Source organism: Loxodonta africana, chromosome 6 (assembly GCF_030014295.1).
Source record: "Loxodonta africana isolate mLoxAfr1 chromosome 6, mLoxAfr1.hap2, whole genome shotgun sequence".
Classification (NCBI taxonomy): Eukaryota; Metazoa; Chordata; class Mammalia; order Proboscidea; family Elephantidae; genus Loxodonta; species Loxodonta africana.
The window spans coordinates 2715164-2730336 of NC_087347.1; the positions used below are offsets into that span (position 1 = coordinate 2715164).

General features: G+C 46.4%; 1 pseudogene; it reads right to left on the reverse strand.

Moving 5' to 3' along the window:
- Positions 1-7861: 7861 nt before the first annotated feature.
- Positions 7862-9464, reverse strand: LOC100658807 (olfactory receptor 9S13-like; annotated as a pseudogene).
- Between the last annotated feature and the right edge of the window lie 5709 nt (positions 9465-15173).

Sequence of the window (15173 nt, forward strand, 5' to 3'; positions counted from 1 at the left end):
ATGGCATATCCTCCCCTTCATCCTCACTCAGGCCCACCTGCATGGCCATCAGAGTTTCCTCCGGGCCAGAGTGCCAGGCAGAGTTGGGCTATGCCATGTCCTGTCTCCATTTCAGCAGAGCCTACAGGATGGCCATGAGAAGCGTGGGTTTTGTAGAAATGCTGGTTCCCAGCAGTGCCAAGAAGGCTGGCCAGAGACGGCCCTATTTGCGGAGACTGGGTGAGAGAGAAAAGAGGGGAGGAAGGTGTGGATCCTGGGAGGGAGGGTCAGGGTGACACTGCAGGCAGGTCTCATGGGTCCCAGCATCTAGTCCCTGGGCTGAGAGATGGTCTTTGGAGGAGTGAGCTCCCCAAGGAGGAGGGGTGCACGTCAAGGGTGTGTGTGGAAAGAGGCCCCCCTCCCAGGGTCCCTCCTGACCCTAGGATCTCTCCAGAATGCCACCCCTGAGCTGAATAGTGAGAATCAGGTATTCCAACAGAAAGGGGTGCTCATGAAAGTATGGGCCATCCTATTTTCCTCTCCTGGGGAGACATCCTCTCCTAACCCTGATGACAGCACGTAAGTGTCCAGTCAAACCACCCTGGGCACTGGACTTGCCGGTGGGGCTGCTGGGCTGGGAGGAGTGGGGGATGAGGAGGGAGTGTGCACTGGCAGCAGCCCAGGTGATGCTCTTGGTTCTGATGGAACCCCCCTGCTCGCTCACCCTCACTCGCTCGTGATGGGGACTCAGTGGTTGAAACTTCCAGGCTCCTGATCCTGGTCTGTGCTGGTGGTGATGACACAGCACTGTGGACCCCTGCCCTGCCTGTCCACATTTGGCCCCTCTACAGTGAACTTAGGGAGTGCAGGGGGCAATGGGTTACCTGGGTCTCAGCTAGGTCCAGGCGTTTCAAGTTCTGGTGCGGGAAGCTGCCGGCTCCTCAGTGGAGTCAAGGAAGGCTCAGCTCAGCTCCTCCACGCCTGGCCTCCACTGCTGGGTAGCGTGATGTTGGGGAGCGCACACCGTGGGGGTCACTGCAGGAACTTTTCTCTGTGCCTGTGACAGCTGGGACTCGGGCCTCACATGGCCAATTAGGGGAGATCCATGCCCTGGAGCGCTGGGATTCCTGGCACCCTGGGTCCTGAGAGGCTACAGCCCTGTTGCTAATCTGTGTCTGATCGCCTTGCCTTAAGATAGAGGTGGAGGCAGCCTGAAGTCCCTCAGCAGCCCCTGGAGGGTCAACAAGGGACAAGCTCCAACAACTGAGAGGAACCTGGAGGCCTCTGTGCGGAGCTTGCTCCCTTCTGGGCGCAGGGGAACGCCTGGCCCACAGCCCTGCTATCAACCTCCCACGCCCCCTGCTCTACTAGATGTGTGTATTTTCCAGAAGTGCCTCTGCATGCTGGTGGATTTTTGTTCACGTGTTTTCGTTTGAACCACACCCAACATTCATCAGTTCACCTGACAATGCGTGGGTGTCTCTCTAAGTCAGTGCATGGTTGGGGTTGTCCCCTCAGTGGCCCTGTGCCCGGCACGGTACACAACCTTAGGCTTCTTCCTAGGACACACCCTTGGCTCACATTCTCTCCCTTCATGGACAAGGACGCACTGAATGTCCTCACGAGCCCTGTGCACGTTCCCGCAGGCTGAGGCTCCACAGGGAGCATCATGGGCTATCAGCGGACAGTTTGCTTTATTTTGTAAACACTGCCCTTTTCTCTGCAAAAATGTACAGTTTCTCTTCTTCCATGGCACAGGAAAGAGTGGGTGTCCCTTCCCCTCACCAGTGCTTCATATCACCAGTCTTCTTCATATTTGCTTAAAAAAAAAAACAAAAAACTTTTTTTTTTTTTTTTTTTGCTTACCTATTAGATAATCCAAAAACCAAACCTGTTGCCGTCAAGTCAATTCTGACTCAAAGCAACCCTACAGGACAGAGTAGAACTGCCCATAGGGTTTTTCCGAGGAGCAGCTGGTAGATTTGAACTGCCAACCTGTTGGTTAGCAGCCAAGCTCTCAACCACTGTACCACCAGGGCTCACTAATGGCAAAAACGCTGTCTAATGGGCAAAGTGGTCTAATTATAGGGTCCTGTCTCTCCTTCCTAAAGAGATCTCTTCCTATATGCATTGTCCATTTGCAGTCCTACTTCTGTGATTTGGCTCTTTAAAATGACACCTTGTATCCTGGCCCCCAGTGGGCTGAATTAATGGCCATCCGGACCAGTCCTCTTGATTCTCAAAGAGGTACCTTAGCCACGCAGCTAAGCCCACCCAAAGTGGGTGCCCCACCCCAGACCATGTGTTTCAGGGAAGGACAGTCAGTGAGTTCACAGCTTTGTTTCCCAGCGTGGGACAAAGTCATCTCCTGATTTTTGCTTTAAAGACAATCCCACCTAGTCCCCTAGGGGGCACTGTCCCCAGAACGTTCAGGAGGATGGACATGGTCTCTCTCTGCCCTGCCTAATATGGCAGCCACCAGCCCCATGTGAGTAGTGAGCTCCTGGAATATGCTAGTGTCACCTGGAAACGTGGCCGTAGCACTTAACCACTACACCACCAGGGTTTCCAGAATTTTTAGTTAAATTAAATTAATTTAAATTTTCTTAGCCTTTCCACAATTCCTTTATTTCATTTTCAATTATAATAAAGAAGATTATAATGACAGAATATTTACTGGGTCATTATATCATCACCTAGTTAACATCAATTAACTTTTAAACCATAAAATAATATACGGACAAGAGGAAAAATCAAAAGAACCAAAGCTAGAAACGTCATTACAACCCAATATGTTGGAGTTCAAATTCCAGACCCAAAGTTTCTGTGTGAACACATGTGAGTTACACACCCCTTCTGGCTCACATTACTGTTCTGTTTTATTGTTATTACTGATGATATTGCTGCATGATCACCATACTCCTCTATAACCTTTTCTAAGAACTCATAAATTAACTCCCCAAAGTGAGATACAGCTTTATGAAAAGTACAGAAATAGCTATGAAATGGCAAATCGGACAATGGAAGAGAAGGTGTTTTTAAAGACATTATGAAAGATAATTTTTCTGCATTGAAGGAGGAATTGAATTGCCTGCTCCCTAGCTCTGACCTGTGCCTGCAGGAAGACTTGCTCAGAAGAGAAAGCTGAAGAGGAGACAAGGTGATGGGGCAGCAGGGACCACATCTCTGTATCCTGAAAAGTGTGCTTCTGAACATTAGTTCTGAGTGATATGAACCCATGTTTGTTTCTTTACAGTAAAAAAATATTTCTGTGATTAAAAAAGCTTGAGAAATGCTGAGTTAGAGCAGTTTGTCTCTTCTCAGAGTCTCCATATGGTGGCATGCTTTGCAAATCCACAAGATAGGGAGGCAGTGTGCCTACTTACCTGGATACCAATTTTTGCAGGGAGTTTCTTGAAAGATTAACGTCCCACAAATTATGCTTTTAGGTGATGCTGTGCTAGGTTCTGACTAGGCTGGAAAAACATTCTGATCTGGGTGAAGGCTATCTCAAGGTGGACATAAGGAATGCGTATGTATATAACCGGGGTCAGGATCTGAAAGGGGTCACTGCTCAGAATAATGTGAGCAGTTGTCAGGTGCTCTTCTTCCCGGCTGGGCTCATCATCAGCCTTGACCTCATGCTCTTTCCCTCAGTGGGGGTGGAAGAAACACGGGGCTTGATGTTTACAGTAATGATTTTAAAAACTGAACATTGTGGACTGTTGAAGTCCCTTTGTTTCCATCACTCCCTATTGTTATCTCCTTCCCTCTCTCCAAAGAGACGCCTATGACTATGACTTTTCTCTCAGAATATTTTTACTGCATATATCTATAGACATAGATAAATTTTTTTTAATAACTTTTATTAAGCTTCAAGCGAACGTTTACAAATCCAAGCAGTCTGTCACATATAAGTTTACATACATCTCACTCCCTACTCCCACTTGCTCTCCCCCTCTTGAGTCAGCCCTTTCAGTCTCTCCTTTCGTGACAATTTTGCCGGCTTCCCTCTCTCTCTATCCTCCCATCCCCTTTCCAGACAAGAGTTGCCAACACAATCTCAAGTGTCCACCTGATATAATTAGCTCACTCTTCATCAGCTTCTCTCTCCCACCCGCTGACCAGTCCCTTTCATTTCTGATGAGTTGTCTTCGGGGATGGTTCCTGTCCTGTGTCAACAGAAGGTCTGGGGAGCATGGCCGCCGGGATTCCTCTAGTCTCAGTCAGACCATTAAGTTTGGTCTTTTTATGAGAATTTGGGGTCTGTATCCCACTGATCTCCTGCTCCCTCAGGGGTCCTCTGCTGTGCTCCCTCTCAGGGCAGTCATCGATTGTGGCCGGGCACCAACTAGTTCTTCTGGTCTCAGGATGATGTAGGTCTCTGGTTCATGTGGCCCTTTCTGTCTCTTGGGCTCTTAGTTGTCGTGTGGCCTTGGTGTTCTTCATTTTCCTTTGCTCCAGGTGGGTTGAGACCAATTGATGCATCTTAGATGGCCGCTTGTTAGCATTTAAGACCCCAGACGCCACATTTCAAAGTGGGATGCAGAATGATTTCATAATAGAATTATTTTGCCAATTGACTTAGAAGTCCCCGCAAACCATGTTCCCCAGACCCCCGCGCTTGCTCCTCTAACCTTTGAAGCATTCATTTTATCCCGGAAACTTCTCTGCTTTTGGTCCAGTCCAATTGAGCTGACCTTCCATGTATTGAGTGTTGTCTTTCCCTTCACCTAAAGCAGTTCTTATCTACTGATTAATCAATAAAAAAACCCTCTCCCACCCTCCCTCCCTCCCCCCCTCGTCACCACAAAAGTATGTGTTCTTCTCAGGTTTACTATTTCTCAAGATCTTATAATAGTGGTCTTATACAAAATTTGTCCTTTTGCCTCTGACTAATTTCGCTCAGCATAATGCCTTCCAGGTTCCTCCATGTTATGAAATGTTTCAGAGATTCATCACTGTTCTTTATCGATGCGTAGTATTCCATTGTGTGAATATACCACAATTTATTTACCCATTCATCCGTTGGTGGACACCTTGGTTGCTTCCAACTTTTTGCTATTGTAAACAGAGCTGCAATAAACATGGGTGTGCATATATCTGTTTGTATGAAGGCTCTTGTATCTCTAGGGTATATTCCCAGGAGTGGGATTTCTGGGTTGTATGGTAGTTCTATTTCTAACTGTTTAAGATAACGCCAGATAGATTTCCAAAGTGGTCGTACCATTTTACATTCCCACCAGCAGTGTATGAGAGTTCCAATCTCTCCGCAGCCTCTCCAACATTTATTATTTTGTGTTTTTTGGATTAATGCCAGCCTTGCTGGTGTGAGATGGAATCTCATCGTAGTTTTAATTTGCATTTCTCTAATGGCTAATGATCGAGAGCATTTTCTCATGTAAGACATAGATAAATTTTTTGTGTGTTTTTCATTTTACCTTTAACACTTACCACTGTATTGTATGTATGCAGCTTCCTTTTTTCCACTTCACATTGTATTCTCAAGGTCCGTCCTTACTCCATGTGTTTACTTCAAAAGTTTTAAACATCACACGACTGTGTCTCAATGTATTTGTGCAGTCTTCTGTTGGAGGATATTTAGTCTTTTTTGTTCTGTGTGTCTGTTTTCCAGTGATGAATAATATAACAATGATCAGCTTTTCCCCTCTAAGGGAAAAAAGTGAATCCTTTAGTAGGGAAAGTCACATTTTGTTCCTCAACCTCATTTATAAATATATTAATCGTACATCTGGAGGCTCCATTGTATCTTTCCACGTTTTTTCATTCAATCACACTACTCAGCCCCAGGGGTGAAAGCCTTCCGTGTCAGGACACCCTGGTTACATGGAAGAGGACACAGTGCACGATCCCCTTTGGTGACCAGGGGGATGGCACATTGTGGGGCTAGAAGGTTATTGATGCCAACACTTGTAGTTCTGTTCTAGGTTCTTTACCAAGGGTCTGTGCAGCTGGCTTGTCTGTATTTGTAACTTCTGTGAGAACATGGGGGTGAACTGTTCTATCTATAAATTACCTTGCTTTTGACTGTCTTTGGTGAACAGGTGCATCACATTAATTTTTTTCTTCTTTTTCCACTTAAATGGCCAAATTTCTCTTCAAATGTTTGAACTGATTAAACACAATCAGCAGTGTATGAGTTCCCATTTTCTCCATCCTTCCTTGTTTTGATGGGTGTGTTAAGTACATAGCATTAAAAAGAAATTGCATCTTCTATCTTCTAATGACTTCCAGTATCTTCTCAAAACATTTTCAGCCATTTGATTTTCATTTTCTATTTTTCTATTAGATATCTGGCAATACTACACTTTGGATTGCTAGAGTTTTCAAAGGAGTCTTGATTTTTGCAGGACAAGTTCCTCCTCTTTGTTTTTACTTTTCATAAATTCTTTGGCTATTCTTTGACATGATGAATCCTATTGTAGAATCAGTTTGCTCAATTCTATAAAAATCCTGTTAAGGTTGAGGTAACATTGAATTTATAGATTAACATGAAAAATTAAGATCTTTATAATATTGACCCTTCCCATCCATGAGCACACTGTGTGTCCACATATACCTGGACTTTTGAGACAAAAGTGGCTGTTTTAGTTAAGTAGTGCTGCTATAACAGAAATAGCACGAGTGGAGACTTTAACAAATAGAAGCTTATTCTCTCACAGTTTAAGAGGCTAGAAGTCCAAATTCAGGGTGCCAGCTCCAGAGGAACGGTTTCTCTGCCACCTCTGGAGGTAGGTCCTTGTCATCAATCTTTCCCTGGTCTAGGAGCTTCTGAGCACAGGGACCCCAGGTCCAAAGGACACGCTCACTCCTGGCTCTTCTTTTTTGGTGGTTTGAGGTCTCCCATCTCTTGCCTAGCTTCTTTCTCCTTTTACCTCTTGTAAGATAAAAGATGATGCAGGCCATACCCCAGGGAAACTCCCCTTATATATGATCAAGTCTGTGACCTGAGTAAGGGTGTTGCATCCCACCCTAAACCTCTTTAACATAACCTCATCTTGCCTCATTAAGCACAGGCAGAGATCAGGATTTACAACACACAGGGAAATTACATCAGATCACAAAATGGAGGGCAACCACAGGATACTGGGAATCATGGCCTAGCCAAGTTGACACACATTTTTGGGGGGACACAATTCAATCCATAACAGTGGTATTGTACTGCAGTTGGGAAGGATCGCTCTTCCGTAAATAATAGTCAATAGATAGCCATTTGGCAAAAAGGTAAAACTTGACCCTGCCTCAAAACAACCACAAAAATTAATTGCATATGAATTGTCTCTCTTAATATAAAAGGCTGGTCAATTAAACTTCTAAAACATAACCTGGAGGACTTTCCCTGTGATGTTGGTATGCAGTTTTTTTGTGATATAGACACAGAATAATAGATGGATAAACTTACTACATTAAATGTAAGAAATTCTGTTGATTGAAAGACACCATTAGAGAGTGAAAATGAAAACCACAAAGTAGAAGAAGATATTTGAGCATCATACCATCAACAAAGGTCTCATCTCCAGAACATATAAGGAACCCCTACAAATCAATAAGAAAAAGACAGTTAAAGTGCAAACCATAGATACTACTCCCAGCAGAATATCCAAATGACCACTAAATTTATGAAAAGATGCCCAATCTCATTCACCAGTAGGAAAATGGAAGTGACCCATAATAACAGATACATCAAATGGCTAAAATTAAATTAAAAAAAATATATATATACAATACTGATTTCACACAATGTGAAGCAACTGGATCTGTCATATTCTTTTTGGGTGGCATAAAAATTGCTATAAATCTCTTTGAAAATTGCTTGATAGTATTTAAAAATGAACTTCTGCCTACTCATTACAGCCCTCCTTCACATGGCTAAGTGTTTCTGGACCAGCCTCTTCAGGGCCTCCTTCACTTCCTTGTTCTGTAGACTGTAGATGAGGGAGTTGAGCGTGGGGATGACCAAGGTGTAGACGATGGAGACCGCCTTGCCCTGTTCCATGGACTCCACAGCCCCTGGCTAGGTGTACATCACAAAGACGGCCCCATAGAACAGGGACACAGCAACCATGTGAGAGCCACAGGTAGAGAAGACCTCGTGTCTCCCGGTCCCCCAGTTCATCCTCAGGATGGTCACTGTGATGTAGCTGTAGGAGATAAGGACAATAAGGGTGGTCCCCACGGTGATCAGCCTGCAAATGCCGAACTTGACCAGTTCATTGAAGGCTGTGTTGACACAGGTGATGCGGAGCAGAGGTGGCATATCGCAGAAGTGGTTGATGCGGTGGGAGCTACAGAATGGGAGGCAGAATGTGAGGCTGATCTGCAAGATGGAGTTGAGCCAGCCTCCAAAGTAGGTACCTAGTGCCAGGTGGGCGCAGGCTGAGGGACACATGGTAACCGGATAGTGCAGGGGGTTGCAGATGGCCATGAAACGGTCATAGGCCATAACAGCCAGGAGGAAGTGCTCAGTTGTGTTCAGCAGGGAGAAGAAGAACTGGGTGGCATAGATGGCTAAGGTGATGGCCTTGGTTGGGGAGAATAAGTTGGCCAGGGCCTTGGGGGTGATGACGGAGGAGTAGCAGAGGTCCAGGAGGGAGAGGTTCTTGAGCAAGAAGTACATGGGAGAGTGGAGACGGACGTCCACTGTAATGACCATGATCATTGTGAGGTTTCCCAGTAGGGTCACCACGTTTAGGGCCAGGAACACAACAAAGAGCAGAGCCTGAGTCTCCAGCCCACCCTCATATCACACTAGCACAAACTCCTGCAAAGAGAGATCCGAGAGGTTCCCATCACCTTGGGTCAACATGGCCTCAGAGTAAGGACAAGGTGAGGTAGAGAGGGGCCAGCAAGAGGGAGTCAGTCAGTGTCCACTGTCACATGTGCCCCTGGAGCACAGGGCCTGTTAGTGGTACTTTGTCTGCTGACAAAGAGATGACAGGCGCCCAGCTCCTGAAGAGCTTGACCTACAAGGGCGACATTTCCTCTTCATCTGTTAATTCATTGATATGTATCAAGCAATCGCCCTGAGTCTGAGATGCTGCTATGGATGGATGAACGATGAATGGTTGGATGGATGATTGATGGGGGGGCGGTTACAGAAAAGCCTGACACAGTTGAGTTAAATAGCCCGCTTGTGGGACAGTATGTCAGCCCCCCAGCTCCTGAAAGTTCTTGCTTACCTCCCCCCATGGGCCTAGTTTTTCCTAGGTGCTTGCCCGACCCTACCTGAGTATCTGACCCTGTTCTTCCTGCCTTATCCACGAATTAGCAACTCAGCAATGTTTACTTAATGCACCCGGTGACTATAATAGTTCCGCCACAAGCTGGAGGCTGAACAGGGATCAGCCCACATCAGGCTACTGCGAGTACTATCTGTCTCCTTTGCTGGACTCTGCCCACCTTGGCAACCCTGACCCATTGCTGTTGAGTTGATTCTGACTCATAGTGACCCTGTAAGACAGAGTAGAAATGCCCCATAGGGTTTCCAAGGCTGTAATCTTTATGGAAGCAGATGGTCATTTCTTTTCTCCCTCAGAGCCACTGGGTGGTTTCGAACCACTGATATTTCAGTTAGCAGTGGAGCGCTTAACCACTGTGCAACCAGGGCTCCTTGTCTGGACTCTAGTGGCCCTCCATCAGTCAGGGTTTCTGTCCCTTGAGAGTCTCAGGGGGCTGCCACCAAAGTCCAGCTGTCAGGCAGATCCTGGAGAGCAGCTCAGTCTCAGGGTCTGAGAGCCAGCAGAGAGCGGTGGGACACATGTAGAGATATCTTCCTCACTGTCCCCGTGGCTGGCGCACCCCCCATACCCATTAGCTTCCCCTCTGGGCTCAATTTGCTGTGAGCACAACAGCCACTCAGCACTGGAATGTCTGTCCTAGTCTGTGTGGACTTCTTCCACCAGGGGCTGCTTGCTACCCCACCTCGGCACAAACCACACAGGAGAGCCATGAGCAGAGGCTGGGCACCACACCTGGGGGACTGGTAACAGGTGTAGGTTGTGAAGGCTGGCCAGAATACTGAGGGAGTGGCCACCCTAGTGAAGGAGGAGTGGGCAGAGGTGGTAGGGGGCAGGCTGTGACGTCACAGGGAGGGTTTGGGGTGCGTGTGCTTGTGCAGGCTGATTTCAGTGTGGATGATTAGCTTCCTTGAGGCAGACCTGGGGCATCATGGAGAGGGTGCCTTTGAAGGGAGTGAGCTCCCCGACCAGGAGGTGTGTAAGCAGAGGCGGGTGGTCAGTGGTGAGAAGTAGAGGAGGAATCGTCCCCACGTCCCTTCAAGCCCCACAGTGCTCCTACAAGGTGGTTGGTGACAACATAGATATTCAAACAGATGGAAGGATGGGTGGGCCAATGTCCTCTCCCAGTGAGACATTGACTGCCACCCTCACACAGCAGCCATTTGGGACCATCAGTACTGCCATGCCACTGGAGCCCCCACCTCCCTAATAGGGAGCTGTGTGCCAAGGGCAGAGTGGAGCACTGCCCCAACTACGGGCAGGAGCTCCAGGAGGCCTGGCAGAGCTGGTGGCCCCTGGCTGCCTACCCCCGCACTGACACACATACAGTGAGGACCACTGTGACCCATCTGTCCAGTAGCCTCAGCAAATGAGCTCACTTTGCTCCTTCTGCCTCGAGGCCCTCAGTTTAATGTCCCTGTGGTTATTTTCCGGACAAGTAACTCCCCTCAGGGGCTTCCAGCTCCTCACAAACCTGACTGTCCAGGACATGGGAACCCAGAAGGTTGTTGGTATGTTTATTTGCAAAGCCATGTTCCCTGTTTAAGTTTGGAGAACACACAGGCCCATCACTCTGGCTGGTTTAGCTGAACCCGGGGGCTGCTCAGTAGATCAGTCTTTAGCTGAGCAGTGGAAATGTCTTTGTGGTGTGGAAGGCCTATGATGAACACCCCACAGCTCTTCATTCAACTCTTGTCCTCAGAGAGAGGTCCCAGGACGAGCAGCCTCAGCATCACCTGGGAGCCTGTTTGTACAAGATCCCCAAGCATTTCTGTTCACATTGAACTTGAACAAGTACTGCCTCCTTGTCCTGGAGGCGGAGGGCAGCTCTTGGTGAGCCCTCGGCTTGGCAGGGGTGAAGTCAGGTTCCTCTGTCCTCCTGGGAACCCGTTGTCAGGGCAACTGTACCCCATGCCCTGCTGAGCAGTTTCACCACAGTCCCCTCTATTTATCATGACGGTCACAACTCACGCAAGGCCACAAAGCCAGGGCCTGTATTCCTGGGTGGCTGGGCTTCTGACTTCTGGTCTGTGCTGATGGTGATGACCCCAGCCACCCAGTACTGGACCCTCTACAGTGAAGTGAGCAAGGGGAGGGAGCATGTGGGGTACCTGGGTCCCAGCTGGGCCCAGGTGATCCAGGCTCAGGTACAGAAAGCTGCCAGGTCCTTGGTGGAGAGAGGGAAACTCAGCCCAGCTCCTCCACGCTTGGTTCCCATTGCAGGGTGTTGGGATGTGGGGGAGCCCCCACCATGGGGTCACTGTAGCGATGTTTCTCTGTGCCTGGCACGGCTAGGACTCAAGCCTCACATGGTCTATTAGGGGCGGTTGTTTGTGTTCAGGCCTGCAGTGTGCTGGGACTCCTGGCCCCTTGGGTTCCTGTCACCATCCTTGGTTGGACTCATTACCTCCAAGCCTGGTGCTGAAGCCTGGAAACTGCTCAGGGACCCCCAGAGGGCAAGCAGGAGACAAGCACGGAGCCTCAGACAGTTCCAGTGGATTTCAGTAGAGAGGCCGCCTTCCAGGGTGACAGGGGTGTCCTCCTGGGCCCTGAGCCCCTCCTGTCCCCTCCCCACCCAACACATCTCCACCAATTTGGTGGAGGAAAAGTGACCTAGTGGGGAAATTCCTGCCCCAGGAACCTGGAAACCTGTTTTCTACTGGGCAGCCCCTCTCACCATCTTACATTAGAACATTAAAGAAGGTAGTCACCAAGCTTCTTTTTGCTTTTTTTCCCAAGAAACATGTTTAACATTCTCTGTGTTTTAAGATTCAAAATGAATACCCACATGAAGAAATTCAAACAATTAAGAAATGATCAAGTAAAAAGGGAGACATTGCTCCCTTAATCCAGGAAAAACTTAGAAAGATTAACACCTAGAAACAAATCTCTCCCTGAGTGGGTGGACACTTCTGACCTTTGCTTCATTTATTTATTTTTGGTATGGGTGTCCTAAAAATTAAATCATGGTATTCATTCATTCTACAATTTGATTTTTTCACTTAGCACTGTAAACATATCTCTGAGTCAGTTTCTCTCCCTTTGTATAAAGCCAAAATCCAAACTTGATTTCTTCAAGTTGATTCCAATTCATAGCGACCCTATAGGACAGAGTAGAAGTGACCCATAGGGTTTCCACGGAGCGCCTGGTGGATTCCAGCTGCTGACCTTTTGGTTAGCAGCTGAGCTCTTAACCACTACATCACCAGGGCTCTACCTTCGTATACGGATACTATAATTTCTTTAGCCAACAGATTCATAGATATTGAGGTTATTTTTTTCCCTGTCACCAACAACATTGCAAAGTGTGTTAGTTTTGTTCTCAGGGAGATGTTCCCGTAGGTGAGAAACTAATTTGTACACTGATGCCCTATTGTGCCCAAAGAAGTTGTGTGATTTCTTCTGCTGTTGGCATGGAAACACAGATGTCCCTCCCCTGCCACTACTTAAGGTCACCAATCTGCATAACATCCACGCATCTAACAAAACACCTGCTAGCTCGTCTGGTCAGCATGACTTTATTGTGGGTGTGGCTGCACATCCTTTCGTATATTTGCTGGCCATTTGAGTTTCTAATTCTGTAATTGTCCTGGGCAGTGACACACCCAGCCCGACAATGATGCAGTCCTACCTGGGTGCTGTGGCCGATCAATCCAGGTGGGCACCCCTCTTCCCCTGCAGACCACAGCCCTGGCCCAGGAGCATCATATCCTCGGGATCCGTGACCTCGCAGAGTTGCTTTCCCAACACAGAGCAGAGCCGTTCCCACTCATTCACGCCCTCCAGATCCAAGGCTTCTGGCTGGATTCGGCTCCCTACTGGGCAGGAAAGCTTTTACATGATCAGTCTTTTCTCCCTCCATAGGGTTTTCAAGGCTGTGACCTTTTGGAAGCAGATCGCCGGGCCTGTCTTCCAAGGCGTCTCTGGACAGGTTTTACTGCCAACCAAGTGCTTAATCATTTGTGCCACCCCGGGACTCCTAATGTGTCTCTTAAAAAAAAAGACCAAACCCATTGAGTTGATTCCGACTCATAGCAACCCTATAGGACATAGCAGAACTGCCCCAGAGGGTTTCTTCAAACTGCTGACCTTTTGGTTAGCAGCCGAACTCTTAACCAGTAATCCGCCTATAAACCCACTACTGTCGAGTCGATTCTGACTCGTAGTGACCCTACAGAACAGAGTAGAAGTGCCCCGTAGAGTTTCCAAGAAATGCCTGGCGGATTCGAACTGCTGACCTCTTGGTTAGCAGCCATAACATTTAACCACTACGCCACCAGGGTTTCCACTATACCACCTAAAAAAAAAAAAAAATTTTTTTTTTTTTTTATACCACCTAGGGACTCCTAATATGCCTTTTAGGACTCTTTAAAAATTTTCTCTTCTCTCCCTCTCCCTGTCTGTCTGTCTGTCTACCTGTCTGCAACGTATGTTGTACAGAAATTGGATTTTCAATTTTAATTGAATTTTTATTAAATTCATTGATTTTATCAAACAGAATTTTATTCGAAAGACTTTTCTGAAAGGACTTCTAGATGAACTGGGAGCCAGTTCATTTTTACTAAGGGGTATAAAATATTTTATGATGTTGGTGTAATTTATTAAACTAGTCCCTTATTGCTGGTCATTAACTTTATTTCCAGCTTATGGGCCACTATGAACAATAAAATAAATGTCCTTCTCCGTGGATCATTAAGTATTTTTTAATTGTATTTATTGAGATAAGAATACACACATTTTTATTAAGCAAAGTTTGTTTAGATTTATTATTTTATTTGTATATGATATCTTCTTGATTTTTAGACAACATTTTTACAATCTTTTCTTTCTTTGCTGAAGCAGAATTTATATAAGTACCTTTAGAGAAGGCCTGTTAATAGTAAACTCTATTTTTTTCGATGTTGGAAAAAAGTCTTCATATTTACTTGTTTTATTAATAGGTATTTCAGCTATGCAATTGTTGGCTAATAATTATTATTTATTAGCACTTTGAAGACATTTTCTACTCTTTTCTAGGTTTTCATTGTTGCAATTAAAGAAATTGCAATACCAAAAAGAATTGGTTGAAGTTCAACCATTCTCAGGAGGTAACCTGTAAGCAGGAACTGATGGTACTGAAGGAAGTAGTCCACGCTGCACTGAAGGCATTGGTGAAACCAAGGCTCCAGGAAACGACGGAATACCAGGTGAGATGTTTCAACCAACAGATGCAGTGCAGGAAGTGCTCACTTGTCTAGGCCAAAAAATCAGGAAGACTGCTACCTGGGCAACTGACTAGAAGAGATCCATGTTTATGCCTATTCCCAAGAAAGGCAATTCCACTAAATGCTGAAATCATTGAACAATATCATTAATATCCCAAGCAAGTAAAATTATGCTGAAGATGATTCAAAAGCGGCTGCAGTAGTATATCAACAGGAAAGTGCCAGAAATTCTAGCTGGATTCAGAAGAAGACATGGAACCAGGGATATCATTGTTGATGTCACATGGAACCTGGCTGAAAGCAGAGAATACCAGAAAGATGTTTACCTGTGTTTTATTGACTATGCAAAGACATTGGACTGTGTGGATTATAACAAATTATGGATAACCTTGGGAAGAATGGGAATTCCAGAACACTTGAATCTGCTCATGAGGGACCTGTACATAGATAAGTGGCAGTTGTGCAAAGTTAACAAGGGGATACTGCCTGGTTCAAAGTCAGGGAAGGTGCGCATCAGGGCTGTATCCTTTCACCATACCTACTCAACCTGTATGCTGAGCACATAATCTGAGAAGCTGGATGGTAAGAAGAAGAACAGGGCATCAGGATTAGAAGACTCATTAACAACCTGTGTTATGCAGATAACAAAACCTTGCTGCTGAAAGTGAAGAGGACTTGAAGCACTTACTAACGAAGATCAAAGACCACAGCCTTCAGTATGGATTACACCTCA